This window comes from Megalobrama amblycephala, linkage group LG23 (genome assembly GCF_018812025.1).
Source record: "Megalobrama amblycephala isolate DHTTF-2021 linkage group LG23, ASM1881202v1, whole genome shotgun sequence".
Lineage (NCBI taxonomy): Eukaryota > Metazoa > Chordata > Actinopteri > Cypriniformes > Xenocyprididae > Megalobrama > Megalobrama amblycephala.
This window is the reverse complement of record NC_063066.1, coordinates 3,077,915-3,092,745: the sequence shown is the minus strand read 5'-3', so window position 1 is coordinate 3,092,745 and position 14,831 is coordinate 3,077,915. Positions and strand designations below refer to the sequence as shown.

Genomic DNA, 14,831 nt, shown 5'->3' with positions numbered 1-14,831 from the left:
TGCTTTTTCTCAATATAGTATTATAAATAAAGCACCTACTGAGATGCCATTCAAATGGCCTTTCATGTTAAAAATATTGTCAAAGCCAAAAATTTGAATGTGCTGAAGATTGTGTTGGAATCAATGCAGGAGACGGTCTCCAGGGAGGCCCAGAAGACAACAGCTCTTCATGAGAAAAACTAAAAGGCAGGAATCAGTCAATGGATCTAACCCACTGTGACAGATAAACACACACCAAAAAAAAACATGTAAGAAAGACGTTCAGACTCTGAAGCCCCCTTACCGAAAAAATCAACAGGCTCTTGTTGAGAAAATGACCTGACATCTAATTCAAGAGATTATTTCCCTCAGGATCCAGCCAAAGACAGAAGCTCCACTTCCTGGTCAATGGCTGAAAAAAGAAGACCTGTCCGTGGAGGAGGGACTGGCAGGAGGTTTTCATTTTCTGGTATATATATACCAGAAAAGATCAAAACATTCACATATTTTTCCAAGACAAAAGATTCCCACCACTGTGGCCATCCGTAAAAAATACACACTTCATAGCAGCAGTCGGAACTAAGCAGAAACCCAAAGATCCCGCTGAGGCTCTTAAGAAAATACATAAGCCCCCCCCCAGTGTTCGCCTTACTATCAGGCTTCAGCACAGACTCCGGCTACGGTTGTTTGTTCACCTTAAACTGGCACTTACACTGTCAAACAGCTAAAGCCCTCTATTTGAAGTTGTGTTACAGAGAAGCCGGATACGTTTACATGCAGTGCAATATTCAGACTGCTGGCCTTTTGTATCTGAGCTGTTTGTGTGTTAGTTCCAGTTTCTATTTCATTCCATTCAGATTTGCATTTACATGGAGGAACAGACCATATCCTGCACTATTACTGACACCAAAGATGCTCTATCAAATACTCTGACTGCTGTATCTGCCGTAAAATGCTAGAAAAACTCGGATAGAAAGTTGAGATGGGCCGGGATGGCCAATGTGAGTGTATTTGGGTCAATGATGTGACAGGTCTTTTTTTTTTTTTTTTTTGTCCAAAGGCCTTAATAATAATAAAAAACAAAGATATGACATCCAAAGTATGTGAGGTAGTACAACTAGATCTCTTTTATTGAATCCAAAAGGTTTTAATTATATTTTCCTACATATAAAGACATTCTGAAGTGTCCAAAGGTCATTCGGTTTAACCGTCCAATACAGCCATTTAATTTGTGATTAAAATGTCTGAAAATGTAATAAATGTATATATTTTTTATTCTGGCATGATTTTATAACATCATATATCAACATAGTGCAAAATGGTATTAAAATTATGTGTAGAAGACGTTGCTTTGTTATGAGAAAGAATGTCCGGAAAAATTAATTTCATTGATGTCATTCGGAGTAACCGATATAAATGGATGATTTTGGATCAAGTCATGTGATCAATATCATGTGACATCATTCAGACACCTGCAAAGGACCACATGGTCATGAAGCAAAGTAACTAACTCTCTTTAAACTATTTGAAAAATTCATGTTTTCACTTGATCATACGCATGTCCCAAAACATCAGGTCATTCGGTGCAACCGCTATAAAACATGGAAAATGTTGTAATATTTTAAAAACTTGTACTAAATATAAAATGTTTGATTGTCCTTTTGCTAGATATCAGCCTGTTAGCATTGTTTGAAAATATCGTCATTCGGTGTAACCAAAAGTGTCATTCGGTAAAACCGAAATTTTGGTTAAACCAAATGACTTTTTTGGTATGAAATTTTGTCCATCTTGTAAAAACTGACAAAATCTGCATTAATTGATTATAAAAACCACAATCTCATTGTTCACACTTAATAAAACTTCAAAATGAATTATATCTCCATTATGTTTTTCTTACACTTTTAAAAACCTCATTCATCAATGACCTGTTTAAAAGAAGGCACAATTGTTGTTCAATTGTTATTAACGTTGCAATGTAATGGAAGTAGCGAAAAATCTTCTGAATTGTGACAATTGTAGGACTTGGTTCTATCCATCTGTTGTTGATTGGATGGAGGAAGATCAGTTCTAAGAAAGGGGCGTGGTTTAAGTGGACTAAATGACTGGACATGTACAGCATAAGTCACGCCCGCTTTTTTAGTTGCATGGTGGCAGTATTTTTTCCATTCATTTTTCCCATAAGGATTTTTAAGAAAATGAAAGAGTCATAATCCATGAACAAACCAAATAGCTACAAGGTGAATTTCAACATTACACAAACTTTGATTTGAAGAAAAAAGCATTTGAAAATAGACAAAAAGATAAAGGTACAAGATTGTGTACTTAACAGCTTTACTGAGGGAAAAAAATACAATTACAGCAACTTTTGATTCAAAATTACGAGGTCTTTTTAAAAAAAAAAACATGTGTAGATGAATCGTTCAGTAACATTAAGTAATTTTTATTTCATCCTGACGTTAAAGCGTGTTCGCACACTGGTAACGGATTGTACTAATAATCGGCATTGGTAAAACACTGTTAATTCATCTCATTTAAAGCACTACCGCCATGGCCATCAAAACTGTGCCTTTGTACAAATTCACCTCCTTTAAATTGAAAGACACTGACAGGCATCAAATCGCCCGCTGTGATCAATGTTCCCGTTATTATGCACAGTCCACAGGTTTATTTGTGAGGTGTTGCTGAGAGATTTTTGTTTATGACTTGCTGTTTATTGCTCGCTCCCGGGCGTCTGTCAGAACACAGCAGTCAGATGAATGCTTCAATAAATATTTTCAGCACAAAAGATCTCAACAAACAGTCAGATGTTTTGAAGTAGATGTTTCACACTCACAATATTTTTTTATCTAATTATGAACTTTTGAACAAGGGAGTAAAGAGAGCTTTGTGACTCCAAGCGCTCAGGTTACACTGAGGCACATCATTCTAGTTTTGTGCCGATATTTTACATATTTAAACTATTTATGTGTTCAATATAATATTAGGTTCCTTATTAAAGGCCTTTGCATCCATTTCTTCTGTACTCACATTATCCTCTAAAGGCCCACGTGGGAGTATTGGAGGCTATCCTAGCATATCTCAGGCTGAAGGTATGAAGAGAACATGCATTTTTAATTTAACGATTTTCATACAGTTGAATTGATGGTACTCTGGTCTCTCAGCATTCAAAAACAGCTGAATGGAACAGATCACGGGGGTCTTGAGATGCATTTAACAAATTTTGAACTTGACTGGCCATCTTAAACAACATTCTGTCAGGACCAATATGGTCAAAGATGACTGACAGCTGGAATTGGCGATATGGTTCAGCAATGACCCCAAACCAAACATAACTAACATAAATGTATTGCAGATATCATTCATGTTGTTAATGACAATAATTTAATGTAACAACATAAATCAAGATAAACAACAGTCTGATTTGAAGTCCTGACTGTGGAAGAAAAGGAGGAGCTGGGGATGGAGGAGGGTAAATTAACTCCTGAGCAACACGTTAAAGCTGCTCATAATACTGAATAGACCTTAAAGGGGACCTGTTATGCCCATTTTTACAAGTCTCTGGTGTCTCCAGAATGTGCCTGTGAAGTTTCAGCTCAAAATACCCCACAGATCATTTATTATACCATGTTGTAAATGCCCATTTTTGAGTGAAAGGAAAAACATGCTGTTTTCGTGCATGTGTCTTTAAATGCAAATGAGCAGCTACTCCCCGCCCCCTTTCCAGAAGAGGGCGGAGCCTGTACAGCTCGTGCCTCGGATACTCGGCCCAAAATTAAAATATCTGTTTGTTTTTGATTATCATCTCTATCATGGCCACACTCACGTGACATTGCAGTTCTTCATCATCATGAAAGTTTATTATCTGCATGTTTTAAAGCCATATCAGTCTAAACTTCTGACTTTTTTGAGCGCACACATCTGAAGCACGCGCACAGAAAGCTGTCTGTCAGACGGCACGTCGTGTGAGTATTAAACTAAGTTCTCTTACACGACTTATTGCACTTAAATGGTCAAAAACACACAAGGTTACGTCAAAAACGCATTAAACACAGTCGGTTATGTCTGTGAACGTAAACAGCAGGGAAAGAAATCACATGTGTATATTAGATCTGTGAATTAAAGTGACAGCAGCATAATATACTGTACTACTGCTGTATCTGCTGTTAATATGAACCAAACAACAAAAGAAAACACAAAATCACTCACTGCTCTTGACTGAATAACTTTAGTAGCTTTAATAAGAACACACGCTGCTGTGAAATGCTCTGGCGAGGAGATGAACATGACTCAGGGGAGGAGCTATGCTAATAGGGCAGAGTCTGTCAGCAGTTGTGGGCAGGGCCTACGCATTTGATTTTTGAATACATTGAATCATGAGATTTCGAATCCACTCCCTAAACCTTGAGTAGTCAAAACTAAACAAATTGCAGACCGCCATTAAAAAGTCAGGTATAGTTTGTGCCGACTTAATTGATTCGATGTTTACTACTCTTTCATGTCAAAGCACATGTCTACATGTCAATTTTGTCTTGCGAAAATTGTTTAAATAGCCCAAATTATGGCAGTCCATGCAAACGTAGTCCTTGCATTTATCCGCCAGGAGAGCACACTATCTGTCAGTCTCTCTATGCCAGGGAACCTGTCAACAATCACTCAACTAATGAGCCTCTGTTTGGCCCTCAGAGGACACCGTAGTCATCTAACCCTGGAGCCATCTCCTGAATTTCTTAACAGGACTGGTGGGGAAAGTGATCTAACCTTTTATTCCAAGCAAATATCCCACTACACACAGTGTTTCGGGCTGCGGGCTAATTTCCATTCCACTGCTCAGCAGCCATTTTAAATGACCTGCCACTAAGATTAATCCTAACCAGGGAACCTTACAGTTCTCAACTGTGCCTCCATCTGACTCCTTATATTATGTACTGTTTGGAGCTATTACAGTTTAATATTGTAGGCAGATGATAATGTGAAGAATTGAACAATGTCAGCATGAAAGGTCAAAATCATCAAAGTGACTGACGTTAGATGAATGGCAGAGTGGCCGCTTAACTGCGGGGTCTAGAGAATCTATAATTAAACATAAGAACCGTTTCAAAGGTTTGAGTATAAGAGCAGAATAGAGGTGGCAGTATAGGTAGCCCACGTTACAACCCGTTCTGACTTTTAACACCCCGCTGTCTGCCAGAGCAAATGATACGCTGGCACTCCGTTAAATCTGAAAGCCGCCCCTGCTGCTTAAAGATTAAAAATGTGTTCGGCCCAGAAAGAGAAAAAGCATTATGAAAACGAATGATTCATTCGGATCAAGTCCAATAAGTACCGCAATCAATCGGCTATCACAGAGAATGAGGAGAGCCTGACAATGAAAGTGCTTGATCGATTATTATGAGATGAGATATGTAATAGCAGCACATAATGCTGTTGATCGCATGGATGCTAAATGGTTTAGGGTCGTTGTAAATGCACACTTATTAGAAGGGCCACTCATTATACACAGAGTACGCAGTTTGCGTAGGGGCTCAAAAAAAAACCTTTCATTCAAACATAAATATAAAAAATATGGTAAACTGGGAGAACACAGGATACGCCATTCCCATCCGTCCCACCTCATGTTTGTTGCCGCAGGTTGTTATTTTAGTCTGCTGGTTGAAGCAAAATTCACGCTGAAACATGATTTACGTCAATTTAAAAGCCAAATATTCACTTATGTCTGTTTTTGTTACCACAAAAAAATGATCTGATTACTCGATTAATGCATACCTTGTCTCTTTAGTGACTGGGGATGTCATTCACTACCCTCCTCCTCATTCATTCAAGCTAGACATCATCAACCTTCCTCAATCAATTCATTATGAACAATATAACAAGAAAAAAATAATAAAATTATAAAACAATGCCTGTTTTCCCATTCATTTTATGTTAGGGTCGCTAACAACCCGAGGTGTGTAACAGTGTAAGCATATTTTTTCTGCACAACAATAATTGAATCTTTGATGACTGAATAAGCACAATTCACCAGTTATACCACAAGGTGGCAATGTCTGAAACACAATCCTGACGTTTCACTCACAGTTACTGCAGGCAGTAAACAAAAGAATAGGAAGTATCATGAGCAAAATCTTGATTTACTGCAGAGCAAATACTGAATGTTATCAAATATTAGTGTCACTGTCACTGGATCTGGTGAAGAAGCTGTCAGCCATCAAAATATTGATTTTGAAGATGCTGAAAATCTTTTGAGAATATGTTCGCGAATAAGATGCTGAATGTGCTGGAAAATTAGCTCCGATGAGGACAGTGATGCATCTGCTCAAACTGAACCCTTCCAAGCTCCAAAAGCTAAGAAAATATGCTTTATTTTATTCTTCTGTAATCATTACTTTAATATCAGAAGAGTTTTATATTATCGTGACAGGTAGAATATAGATCCAAGACCCAAATATGTATGATTGGCAAAACATTCATGCATCATGTGTTAATCGTCAAAATAATCGACCGACTACTCGATTACCAAAATAATCGTTAGTTTTTATTTAATAAGAGGGATAATAAAAAATGAATGTTATTTTTTGTTTAGTACTGTCCTGAGTAAGATATTTTACATAAAAGATGTTTGCATTTAGTTCACAAGACAAAACAATAGCTGAATTTATTAAAATAACCCCATTCATAAGTATGTGAAGCATTGATTCTCAATACTGTGTGTGGTTACCTGATGATCCACGACTGTTTTTATGTTTTGTGATGGTTGTTTATGAGTCTCTTGTTTGTCCTGAGCAGTTAAACTGAGCTCTGTTCTTCAGAAAAATCCTCCAGATCCTGCAGATTCATCAGTTTTCAAGCATTTTTGCATATTTGAACCCTTTCCAGCAGTGACTGTAGGATTTTGAGATTCATCTTTTCACACTGAGGACAATTGAGGGACTCAAACTCAACTATTAAAAAAGGTCCAAACATTCACTGATGCTCCAGAAGGAAACACGATGCATTAAGAGCCGGGGGGTGAAAACTTTTGAATTCAAACATCAAGGTAAATTGTACTTAATTTGTCTTCTGGGAAACATGCAAGTATCTTCTGTTGGTTCCAAAGGGCAGTACTAAATGAAAAACAATGATATTTAAACAAAATAAGAAAAATTGTAACATCTTCATCCTGTTCAAAAGTTTTCACCCCTCGGCTCTTAATGCATCGTGTTTCCTTCTGGAGCATCAGTGAATGTTTGAACCTTTTTTAATAGTTGTGTTTGAGTCCCTCAGTTGTCCTCAGTATGAAAACACAGATCTCAAAATCATTCAGTCGCTGCTGGAAAGGGTTCAAATGTGCAAAAATGCTTGAAAACCGATGAATCTGCAGGAGCTGGAAGATTTTTAACTGCTCAGGACAAACAAGAGACTCATGAACAACCATCACAAAACAAAAAAACAGTCGTGGATCATCAGGTGACCACACACAGTATTGAGAATCAATGGTTCACATACTTTTGAATGGGGTTATTTTAATAAATTCAGCTATTGTTTTGTCTTGTGAACTAAATGCAAACATCTTTTATGTAAAATATCTTACTCAGGACAGTACTAAACAAAAAATAACATGCATTTTTTATTATCCCTCTTATTTTATTAAAATAATTCTCATTTTCACAGATTCTGCAAGGGGTTCACATACTTTTTCATGTCACTGTAGCTACAATTGTAAATAATTACAATTTATTAAAGTTCTATTCTGGTCCCTAATGTAGTTGTGTGATTTTTTTTTTAAAAAACTTCCATAACATTTGGAGGAGATGGCAGGGAGAGGCACAACAATACAATTCTGCTTCGGGCACCTATTTGGCCAGCAGCGGCCCTGGCTGTGATATATACTCTTTCAACAGGAAGAAATATGTCTGTATGGCTTATTACTCTGTGCAACTAGTAAAAATTGTTATCCACTCTATGAATAATGTGACAAGGGACATTAGTATTGATTCTGGTCATATAGCCTTTTTAACAACATTTTAACATAGATCTATATTATCTATATTAATAAATCCCAAAGCCATCGATAGCTTTTTACAGTTTCTGCAGACAGTCTTTCCCATGTGAAAGCTAGGGTGTTTGGGATGTTGGTTGGGTGTCAGGAGTCTAAACCCATCTCTAGATTTGACTCTAGTCCCTCTTCTTCAGTGCAACCCAGGCTCAATGGAAAACATTATAATTTCTGCAAAATGATATTACGTTGCTTCTTGCACGTTTCACGACACTTTCAAAGTTCAAAGTTGGTGCTAAAAGTGCATTCAGTTTTATCAGAAACAGATGAACATGAATCTGGTAAGGTTTTATTACATTGGTTGTTTTATGTATTGCAGCAGTTCGGAAATGAAATGTCTGGCGAGTGGCACTAAAAGGTTAATAGTGTTTACAAAAGCAAATGTGAGATAAAAAACATTTGCTGAAGTCTTTGGGCTCTTTTATCGTGACTCGAGTTTCACAGGACTCGTACCTGGCACTACACATCACAAGTGCAATGTTGTACCAGGTGAGGTGCCGAGCAAGTTTACTATGTGAGAAAAGTGTGATGCAAATGTCAAAAAGTAATACTTCACATCATACACAACAGTAAGTGTTTTAATGTCAAGGAACCATGCAAAAATAAGCTAATCTGCTCCTGTAATCATAATTTGTGTATAAAAGTAGGAATAAAAGTTGGTGTTTTACTGCCTCTAGTGTTCGTTTCAGCTGGAAACTGCATTGAATTGTATGTATAGGTACGTTTTTGGAGTTTTGCAGAAATGTAGGTAGAGGCACACTTTTCAGATGAGCCTATGTTGATGTTTTATCATCCATCAAGCATAATTCTCATTACCAAGAAAAGTAATAGCATTCGTCTCCTCAACAAGCCTCACAATTCATTCATATCTGCAGCACAAGAGGTGCGGGGCGAGTAACGTGGGTTAAGGGTTTGTTCAAAGTCAACTTTACCTAATTACTCATTTTCAGAGACATTGCATGTGAGGGTTATCTATGGATTCACCAGAGAAACTGGACCATTAATATTCAGAGCAATTTCCTATGAGTTCAACTACTCAACACCAATGACAATGATCTTATGAATGTGTTTTCTTTGCGATATTGTTCAATAAAATAAAATGAACAATAGAGAGACCTACACTGTGCAAGTTCTGTGCGGTTAGCCTGCAACACTGAATGGCCTACACATTTGTCATGTAGATAAAATCAATAATAAAATGATAAAATCAACGCATACCATGCTCTACCATCACTGCCTATGCAACGCTGTTATCACACAACAGCTGTATTACCGTATTCCATTAGACGTCACACATTAACCCTGCAGCCGGCTGGGGATTCACTTCAGATTTCTGAAGTCCAGCTGTTCTGCATTCTAATCAGCAAGGAAATGTTCAGGCATATAGTTTGATAGTTTAGTTTGCAAACATCAACTAATCTCAGACCAACCATGGCCTGTAAGGTTGTTAAGCGATGGTATATGCTTTCAGACGCCACTAGTCAATATGTTTTCAACTGTAAAAAAAAATCATTTTAAATTAAATTTCCATAAAGTACAGTACTACACCACATAAAAAATTTACCACAAAATCCAGCCTACATTTAATTACACGGTTTTCACAAGCTCAAAACTCAAGTCAAGGCCAGAAGAAAATTGGAAATAAAATCTACTTTGCTAATAACACATTGATTGGATGATATACAAGTTCAATATTTCAGCTCTTACAAATAAAGGTTCTTTATTGGCATCTATGGTTCCATGAAGAACCCTAAATTGGATGTATTATGCAAAATTCACTTTTACATGGTGTTTAAAAATAAATGTGTCAGCAGTGTGTGAACACAACTACCCTATAATGATGAAAATCCACCATAAATCATAAGCAGTGTCTCAGAACAAGCCAGATTCTAGCAATGTGATGTCATAAAAGCTTAGGCCCCGCCCATGACTGCTGACGACTCTGCCCTATTAGCATAGCTCCTCCCCTGAGTCATGTTTAAGCGTGTGTTCTTATTAAAGCTACTAAAGTTATTCAGTCAAGAGCAGTGAGTGATTTTGTGTTTTTCTTTTGTTGTTTGGTTCATATTAACAGCAGATACAGCAGTAGTACAGTATATTACGCTGCTGTCACTTTAATACACAGATCTAATATACACATGTGATTTCTTTCCCTGCTGTTTACGTTCACAGACATAACTGACTGTGTTGAACTTGTGTTTTTGACATAATCTTGTGTGCATTTGACAGTTTAAGTGCAATAAGACGTGAAAGAGAACTTAGTTTAATACTCACACGACATGCCGTCTGACAGGCAGCTTTCTGTGCGCGCTCAGAAAACTACGGAGCCCCGGACATGACATGCAGGAAAAAAATTGTAGGCTAAATCGTGCGCGCGATTTACTAATTCGTTCCCTCAATTTACTAAAATATGAGCACGATTTACTATTTCGTTCCCTTGATTTATAAATCGTGCACATGAATTAGTAAATCGAGGGAACGAAATAGTAAATCGTGTGCACAATTTAATTTTTTTTCTTGCATGTCATGTCCGGGGCTCCGTAGAAAACCACATATCAGAAGTTTAGACTGGTATGGCTTTAAAATGCATTCAGATAATAAAATTTCATGATGATGAAGAACTGCAATGTCAAGTGAGCGTGATAGAGATGATTTTAGTTTTTGGCCGAGTATCTGCGAGCTGTACAGGCTCCGCCCTCTTCTGGAAAGGGGGCGGGGAGCAGCTGCTCATTTGCATTTAAAGACACATGCACAAAAACAGCATGTTTTTCCTTCCACTCAAAAATGGGCATTTACAACATGCTAATAAATGATCTGTGGGGTATTTTCAGCTGAAACTTCACAAACACATTCTGGAGACACCAGAGACTTATATTACATCTTGTAAAAAGGGGCATAATAGGTCCCCTTTTAAACATCGAAGGAATTTTCCATTGCACAAAAAAATTTTTTTAGGTGGTCTTTAAATTATTAAAAAGTTCTTCAACTGATCTTTTAAGAACTGTTCACTGAAAGGTTCTGTAGGGACCACAGAATGGTTCCTCCAAGGCATTGTTTAAGTCTAAAAGTTTATGCAAGCCACTTTATTAAGAATCGTATTACTGTGAGTGCAGATTAAGCGCGTGGCGTCAGAGGCACTGTCGAGCGTAGCAGTCAGAAACACTGAGTCGGCTGCTGGAGAGAGGCTGATCTTCAAGCTGTCGGCTACAATTCTACAGTTTGATTATGGCTTTGAACTGCATATTTCAGTAAGCCTGAGCTATGAAGCATAATGCTCTGAAAACCTGGACCATAAATGATCAATTGCAGTGTAGATCCATGTCAATACTGATAATGACATTATTCTGTTAACAACAAGGTCAGAATTAGCATATGTCAGTCATGGCCTGAGCTAATGGACATTGATAGAGTTCCTAATTTACAAGCTCTCTGAGCATGAATCGATCTTTACCTTGGCTAATCGCTGACAAACTGTCTGCCTTTCAATTCCCTTTGAGTGACAGTGGAATTACCTACGGAACTGGTGCTAAGTCCTCTATTCACAAGTTCACATAATGTATATGTAGGGTTTGAAAAAGGTAGAAAGGTTGATGGTTAAAATATAGGGAGTCAGATATGGGACATGACTAAAGCTCATTGGAAATAACTATGGAGAATAAGAAAGAATCTGGGATGGAGGGTGAATGCTGGATGAATGGAGCGTAACAGTTGGCTTCCGGAAGTAAAAATTCCATGTTTTAAAAATAAATTTCATTGAATATCCTATTGCATTTTGGCATCTCAGATTATAGTAAAGTAAATAAGTTGTGATCACAATTTCATGACTTTTAACATTTTATTTTTAAATTTATATATATATATACACTGTGTGCAGAATTATTAGGCAAGTATATATTTTTTTCCAAGCACATTTTACCAATTCTAAACCACATTAATCTTAATAACTACTATTAATATTGTATTTAATCATTTATAAGTGATATATAATTGTTCATGAAGGCTGGAAATGAAAAATGCCTTATATTCAGGTGTGCAGAATTATTAGGTAGGTTTGCTTTTACAGGCAAAATGAGCCAAAAAAGAGATTTAACTCAGACTGAAAAGTCAAAAATGATTAAATGCTCATGAGAAGGATGCAATACTAATGCAATACTAGAAATTGCAAAGTTAAAGCATGACCAATGGACAGCAAAATGCTCATTGGGTCAGTGGGGTCATACAAAAACAGCATGTTAACTGCAAAATAATTAAGAATTAAGGTGAAGAATTAAGAGTGAAACCATCAGGAACCCTTTAGTCTCCAGCGCCACCATTTCCCAGTACTGAAACCTACCTGGAGTCTCCAGAAGTGCGAGGAGTCAGGATCTCAGAGACTAGCTAAAGAATCCTAAAAAATGACCTGCTCTTCATCAGAATCAGAAGCTGAAGTGTTATAAAATACATGAAGACTGGGTTTTTATAGGCCTTATAGACAAACATCTTGAGAGTGACTCCTGAAGGACCAGCACAACATCCTCTTGTACCACTGTTTGAAGAATTTATCCAGAATCTGGCAGTCAGTTTTGGAAGATCATTTTTAGTCCATATCTGCAAGACGGATATTTCAGGATAAGAGATGGACTGAAAGTGAACTCCCACACTTTACTGCCAGATTCTGGAAGATAAATTATCCCATCATGGGATCATTTTATGAATTGAGTTTTAATTAATTAATTTTGTTTTTAATTTTAAGAATTAAACAGCTTGTAAACGGGTCATTTTTAAAAGTGCAAAAAAAAACATAATGGAGTTTTATTAAGTGTTAACAATGAGATTATGTGGTTTTTATAATCAATTAACACTGCTTTTGTCATTTTTTACATGATGGGCAAAATTTGTCACCAAAAAAGTCATTCGGTTTAACCAAAATTTCGGTTTTACCGAATGACACTTTTGGTTACACCGAATGACGATATTTTCAAACAATGCTAACAGGCTGATATCTAGCAAAAGGACAATCAAACATTTTATATTTAGTACAAGTTTTTAAAATATTACATCATTTTCCATGTTTTATAGCGGTTGTACCGAATGACCTGATGTTTCGGGACATGCGTATGATCAAGTGAAAACATGAATTTTTCAAATAGTTAAAAGAGAGTTAGTTACTTTGCTTCATGACCATGTGGTCCTTTGCAGGTGTCTGAATGATGTCACATGATATTGATCACATGACTTGATCCAAAATGGTCCCTTTATATCGGTTACTCCGAATGACATCAATGAAATTCATTTTTCCGGACATTCTTTCTCATAACAAAGCAACGACTTCTACACATAATTTTAATACCATTTTGCACTATGTTGATATATGATGTTATAAAATCATGCCAGAATAAAAAAATATATACATTTATTTCATTTTAAGATATTTTAATCTCAAATGAAGTACCTCACATACTTTGGATGTCATATCTTTGTTTTTTATTATTAAGGCCTTTGGACAAAAAAAAATTACCCGTCACATCAAACATACTTTATGTTTAAAAATGGAAATAACCCATGAAACATGAACGTATATGAAATCAAAGACATTTCTTTATAGAACCTATGGCATAAAGGATCCATCTACATAGAAGTGGATTTTTTTTTTTTAATTGGTGGGATGATTTTAACACTATTTCTTAATATTTTTGGGGAACTTAAGTGATCATTTACTTTATTTCTGTTGTTTCAGGTAATTCAACAACAGCTTGGCATGTTTTACTGTTCTAGAGATTGACTCTGTTCAGTTTACAGAGGAATATTGAATAATTGATAATAGACAAACCAGAAGGTGAAAATAAAATAAATGCACAAATAAATTAGCTAATAGAAAAAATGAAAAAGAAAAAACTATTACATGCTATGCTCTCATATGAACTCTTATAAAATCAGCAATCCAGTCCAGTCAGAAAAAGACCCAATTTGGGATAAGGATAAGTTTTCACACTGCCATATTAATGCACAATAAAATTATGTTTCAAAGCTATGGTTATGTTTTAGGTTTTATGTGGTTTCATCACTGAATTCATTTTCAAAGCTTTCATCTGTGAATCCATTTTTCAAAACATGCAAATGCACTTGTTATAATGCCACACATACATCCTCTCATACACACACACACACACACAAAAGACAGTCTACCTGAAAACCTAATTATATTAGCAGCAACACAGAGACATTCTTTGCACAAATCCAATCTGCTAAAACACACAGGCTATTCAATCAACTGAGGCTACAAATTTCAGATCACTGACAACACATGCATCCTTTAAAGAAACAGACTTTACATATCAATGTTCTTTTGGATCTGGCCCATGCATAAGTGACCATATATATATATATATATATATAAGGGATGCACCGATATGAAAATTTTGGTGGATAACCGATATATTGGCCGATAAATCTAAATCAAAATGTTTATATAATTTTTACAAAAACAAAAGTCTCACCATTAAAGCCATGTCCCAAACACACAATTACAATGTTCTCATTATAATATTATGTAGCTTATATGATATGACAGACTTGCACGTTGTACTTTTCCTTTTTGAAGTGATTTCAATCATATTTCAAGCAATTCAAAACCATCATGGTGAACAGTGCGCATCTGAAGTGTCTCAGCTGAAGGAAATAATCCATTATTTATAAGCTTTAATATGTTGGACAAATTTTCTTATTGGGCAGATACCGATATGGTGGCCGATATATCATGCATCCCTAATATATAGATATATACATATGCATTAATTATCATTTTATGATGACATAACATCTTTGTTCTCATGCATTCATC

The 14,831-nt window shown here is 36.2% G+C and overlaps 1 protein-coding gene across 1 annotated transcript in view; it reads right to left on the bottom strand.

The window, feature by feature from the left end:
- Positions 1-14,831, bottom strand: part of gfra4b (GDNF family receptor alpha 4b) — an 82,145-nt gene that overhangs the window by 66,101 nt on the left and 1,213 nt on the right. The window lies entirely within an intron of this gene.